The sequence below is a fragment of the Arvicanthis niloticus genome, chromosome 3, assembly GCF_011762505.2.
Source record: "Arvicanthis niloticus isolate mArvNil1 chromosome 3, mArvNil1.pat.X, whole genome shotgun sequence".
NCBI classification, from domain to species: domain Eukaryota; kingdom Metazoa; phylum Chordata; class Mammalia; order Rodentia; family Muridae; genus Arvicanthis; species Arvicanthis niloticus.
In genome coordinates this window covers 83,099,196-83,105,195 of record NC_047660.1, presented here as the reverse complement: position 1 = coordinate 83,105,195, position 6,000 = coordinate 83,099,196, and positions in this window count along the sequence as shown.

The window sequence follows — 6,000 nt, the reverse complement described above, 5'->3', positions numbered from 1 at the left end:
AGAAATGTCCCAAAAGGCCCTGAAGTCTCTCTCAGACCCTGGCCACAAGGATCCAAGGATCAGGGCCTGATTTGCCAGCAGCTGCCCATTACCTCTCTACTTTGGCACCCTGAGATCCTTTTTCCACCAGTTTCTGAAGAAAAGGAATGTGATGTTCTCATGATGAGCTAAAGGGCAGGAAAAGCCAGCTCCTTCAAGTGAGTCACTTTGGGACAGTAACCCTTTATTTGGTTTTAGCCCATGCAAAGACCATGCCTGCCACAACTTCGACCAGACAAATATCAAATGTTAGGCAGGAACCTGGGGCTAGGTAGAGGCTGGTCTAGTCTCAACGAGAGAACCAGAGAGACAGCTTATTCAAACCTGCGGGATTTTCTGGACTCCAGCTAAGGACAGGAGTCACAGATTGCCCAAATAGCTGCAGCATTAACAGCGTGCAGACATGTAGGCTGGTGCAGGGGGATCTGGCATCTGGGTATAACAGGAAAAACTGGGCAAAGGTCAGGGATTGAGGTGAGACCCTTCCAACACTGTCCCTCTATGTGGCCTAATAGGAAAGTAGATGCAGGCCTCTGGACCAGTGAGATTCTGGGGCTGGGCTGGTGGAGTGGGACTAGTATCAAACAGTGGTGGCAGCGATGGCGGAGGTGGCAGAGGTGGCAGAGGTAGTGGTGGTGGAAGAACAGACTCAGATTCCAGGAGAGCTAACTAAAAGGCCAGCCAGGCTCCAGATCACAGCAGCTCAAGGTCAAAGTGGTAGACCTCAGAGAGGGAAGCAAGAAGGATACCAAAGTGAGGAGTGAGTGGGGTTCTCAGCCAACGAATGGGCTGAGGGTACACTGAAGACTTGAAAGGCTTAGGGAAAGGAGGGGACTAGAGAGGAGAGAAGGGATTCCAGGAGAAAATTGGATGTGCAGAGTGACCAGGTGGCAGTGTGGAGAGTTTGGGAACTGAGGAGCAGGTCCTTCAAGGTAGAATGGAAGACAACTTAAAGGCCCTTCCTATGGATTCTGTTTTAGTTCCCTACATTAGCTTACTATTGTCAGGGGCACCTCTGATCTCCACAGCAACTCAATGGGAAGGAACAACTTCACCCCAAGTCCCCTTAGTAGCAGTGACAACTGAGGCCCTGACAGGGTCATGCTAGGAGGTTTTGGCAACCCTATGCCTTTCCCCACTGTCCTGCCTCCACCACAGGCAAGCCTAGAGTCGATTTGTTAGATCCATCAAAGAACTTTAACAAGGCCATTACAAGACAGGACACGAATCCAGAAAGAAAGTAGATGGTTATAAGACAGGCGACATAAACATAAAGTCACAGTACAAGTAAGAGACTGGGAGGGAGGGGGGTTGCAACACATATAATAAAGGAGTGATATCCAGGAAATACAATAGCCCAGGAATAATAAGACAAACATAACAATATAGTGAAACCATGGGCAAAGGATATACCAGACTTACAGAAAAGGAAATAAAGAGGGTGAGAGTACTGAAGAGATAACTGGAATGGGGGCGGGGTGATGGGAACTCCCAGGAATCTATGAGGGTGACCCTAGCTGAGACTCCTAACAATGGGGGATGCATAGCTTGAACTGACCATCTCCTGTAACCAGGCAAGACTTCCAGTGGAGGGACTGGGACACCAACCCAATCCCAAAACCTTTGACCTATAAATTTTCCAGCCTACAAGATGTGCTGGGGTAAAAGGTGCCACAGAAACTGTGTGAGTGGGCAACCAATGACTGGTCCAGCTTGAGACCCATGCCATAAGAGCCCCCCCCCCCCCAACACTACCTGGAGGGCCAGACCTCAGCAGCTGGATAGCCCAGGGATGTAGACTAGAACTAAACAGGCCTGGGAAAATAAGTCAGTGAAATGGTTCCTAATGATATTCTGCTATTCTCGTAGATTGGTGTCTAGCCCAATTGTCATCAGAGAGGCTTCATGCAGCAACTGATGGAAACAGATGCAGAGACCCACAGCCAGACATTAGGTGGACTTTGGGTGTCTCCTATGGAAGTCAGGGAGGACATCCAGAGCCAGGAGTCAGAGGGGTCAAGACACATAATCAATCAATCTGAGCCCATAGGGACTCACAAAACTGAACTGCCAATAAGGTAGCCTGCATGAGGCTAACCTAGGCCCTTTTACACATGTTACAGTCGTGTCGCTTGGTCTTCTTGCGGAACTCCTACCATGGGAGCAGGGGCTGTCTCTGACTCTTTTGCCTACCTCTGGGACCCTTTCCTCCTACTGAGTTGTCTCATTCAGCCTTAATAGGAGAGGATGTGTCTTGTCTTACTTCAACTTGCTCTGCCATGGCTGGTTGATAACCTTGGGAGGCCTGCCCTTTTCTGAAAAGGAGGAGTGGATGGTGGTTGGAGAAATGAAGGGGAGGGACTGAGAGGAGAGGAGGGAGGGGAAACTGAGGTCTGGAATGAATGAATGAATGAATGAAAAGGAAATAAAGAAGCTGGAGAGATGGCTCAGTAATTAAATGTACTTACTGCACTTGCAGAAGACCTGAGTTTGTTTCCCAGCATCCATACTGGGAGGTTCATAAACACTAGTAACTCCAGTCCCAAGAGTCTGATGATGCATATATCTCTTCTGACCTTCAAGGGTAGCAGATACATACATGATGCATGTACATACCTTCAGGCAAACACTCACATACATAAGATAAAAAATAAATAAATTTTAAAAATATTAGTTTAATAAAGAAAAAGAAAAGGAAATAAAAATAATCATTTAAGGGCCAGAGGCAAGACAATTCAGCAGGTGTCTGCCACTAAGGTTAATGACCTAAATTCCATCCCTGGGGCAGCATGGCAGAAGAAGAGGACCAACTTCTTCAAGTTGTCCCCTGACCTCCACAGGCACACTGAGGCACACACATGCATCTTAAAACAAATAAATATGGCCTTGGCCTGAGGTTCAAAGGGCATGGGTGGGAAAGTCAGCAGCTGGGCTAGCCAGCCTGGCCCGTGACCTTCCCTGCCCCTACCCCTGCCTCTGCCCCTGCCTGGAGCCATCCTGCTGGGGCCTGGGTGATGTCTGTGGGATTTGTTCCCACTGAGGGCCATGAGATTTCCATGGTCTGTGCTGAGCCTGTAGATGTGCTGTCACCTGGAGGGAGTGACATATTGATGTGGATGGCCTGGGCTGCCACCTGTGGCCATGTTGATGTCCAGGGTCAGGAAGTCTTTGAGGGCCTTGTCTGGGTCCAGGGTTCTACTATAGCAGAGAGCTGTGTTTGTGGTCTGTGCCACCGTCAGAAACCATGGAGGCCCATGACTCATGCTCATGCTGGCTGTGAAGTTCAAGGAGGCTGGGTTTGCTGTGATATTGATGACTGCAGATGCACACAGTAGAGTGGGAGAACATGGAAGTTTTCTGTGACAACCCCTACCCCCACCAACTCCCCAACGGAAAGACAGAAAGAAACAGACAGGAAGGAAGGAAGGAAGGAAGGAAGGAAGGAAGGAAGGAAGGAAGAAAAACAAGTAACAGTCCAGATAGGAAGCCACAGAGGAGAACTCTTATAAAGTGTGCTGAGATGCTCTTGGCTTCTGTCAGAAACTGTGGGAGGGGAGGACCCAGTTCTATTTAAGAGCCTGGCCACCTCCAATGAGTATGTGGATAATGCAAGGTGAACTTGGTTTGTTGATTTTTTTTTTTCTTTTTTCTTAATTTTGTTTTTTACTTCTGGGGAGGGGGGAGGGTCATGGGGCGAGGGCAAACTTGTATGGGAAGGGATTGTAATCAGGGTACAGGATGTGAGGCCCCCAGAGAATCAGTGAACATATTGTGTGGGGAAAAATAAGTATAACTACAATTTTCAAATAGTCACTAAATAACGTTATTGTATGAGACTTTCTAACCTATGTATAATGGTTTTTAAAAGATTTACTTATTTTATGTATGTGAGTACATTGGTACTGTCTTCAGACACAACAGAAGAGGGCATCAGACCCCATTACAGGTGATTATAAGCCACCATGTGGTTGCTGGGAATTGAACTCTGGGACCTCAGGAAAAGCAGTCAGTGTTCTTAACCACTGAGTCATCCCTCCAGCCTCATACAATGTATTTTAATCAAAGCCATTCCTTTTTCTATCCCTTCTAATCCCTCAACTATCCCATCACTATTTTGACTTCCCCACTTCATGTGCTGTTTAAAAAACAAAAAAACAAAAAACCAAAACAAACCAGAGTCCCCTTTCACTGATGTGTGTGCAGGAGTGTAGGGACACTCCGGGCCAGTCTCTGAAAACTATCCCTCCCCAGCAGCCCGCAGCTGCCAATAGCTCCACCTCTAAGGGTGGGGCTTCGTGAGCTCCTCCCATCCATACTGGCTTTTGGTTGGCTTGACCTTGAGCATGCAGTCCCCAACACTGAGTTCAAGTGTGTGCAGCAGCACTGTCCTGTTTAGAAACTGTTTCACAGCAGACACCCATTACTTGTGGCTCTTATAATCTTTCTGCCCTCCTCTGGAGCCATCCCTGAGCCTTCAAGGGAGGAGGCGTGACATAGGCTTCTCATTTAGAGCTGAGCAATCCACAGACTCTTATTCTTGGCATGTTGACTAGTCGCGGGTTGTCTCTGTATTAATTAATACAACAGCAAAAGGTTGGACGATGCGCTACTGTTCTGTCTGTCAGGAGCACATTTTAATATTTTACTTATTTTGTGACAAGGTCTCAAATGTACCTCTGGCTACCCTGGAAGTTGCTATGTAGACCAAGCCGACTTCAAATTCACAGAGATCCACCTGCCTCTGCCTCCCTAGTACTGGGATTAAAGGCGTGGACCACCACACATGGCTAGAAGTATATTTTTAAAAACTTCTAAGTGAGCCAGGTATGGTGGTATTTGCCTTCAATACCAACACTGGGGAAGCAAGGGCAGAGAACTCTAATTTCTAGGCCAGCCAAGGTTGCATAGTGAGAGCCCATCTCAAAATTCCAAAACAAAACAAACCAGATGAACAATAACAACAAAAACTTGTAATTAATAGAGAAACTCACATTAAAAGGCATTATTTTGAGAAAATGCCACATCACCATGAGAGGTGCAAGAAGTCCCACACAGGTTCTTTAGAGTATGGTGTGATAACTGCTACACAGCTCAGCAATTCTACACCCCAGTACCTCAGTAGACAGTGCGTGGGGCAGGAGTGGTAGGGGCGGGAAGGGATGGAAAGGGGCAGTGTCCATAGCCAGTCTGTAACAGCAACTCCTTGGAAATAGCATAGGTGTCCAGGAACATGGCTGGAACTAGTTGTGCCCGCTGTCCAGACACAGAAGTGATGTGTCAATTACAAGCACCAAAGTGGAGGGGAACAGAAGTGGATGGTTGGAGCCATGTCTATGGAGAAAGAACATACTCCATAAGACATGCAAGAAAGAGTTCCATAAGACTCTTCCGGAAACACTCTAGCTCTGAGATATGGTATTGGAAGCCAGTTACCCTCAACCTCGCCACCTGCCTAACCATGGTCAGTGAGAAGAAAGAAAGTTCTGAAAGTTGAAGTGTAAAGGCATCCTTTTTAGATAGTGTCTCTATCTAATCCAGCTAGCTTAGAATTCATTATGTAGGTCAGGCTACCCCTGAATTTGCAACAATCCTTTCACCGTAGCTTCCTGAGTCCTGGGATTGCAGGCATGAGTCATGCTTGACAGAATTTGTTATTTATTTATTTATTTATTTAATTCATTTGTGTGTGTGGAGGTCAGAGGTCAACTACAGGGGCTGGTTTTCTCCTCTACCATGTGGACCCTATGATCAACTCAGGTTGCCCATGAAGCTCGGTGGCAAGTGTGTTTATTGCTAATTATCTTGCTAGCCAGAGGTTTAACAGTTTTGTTGTTGTTTTCTCTCCCCCCAACTCTCCCCATAACACCCCCTGCCCCAGACAGAGTTTCTCTGTGTAGCTCAGGCTATCCTGGAACTCCCTCTGTAGACCAGGCTGGCCTCTGCCTCCCAAGTGCTAGGATT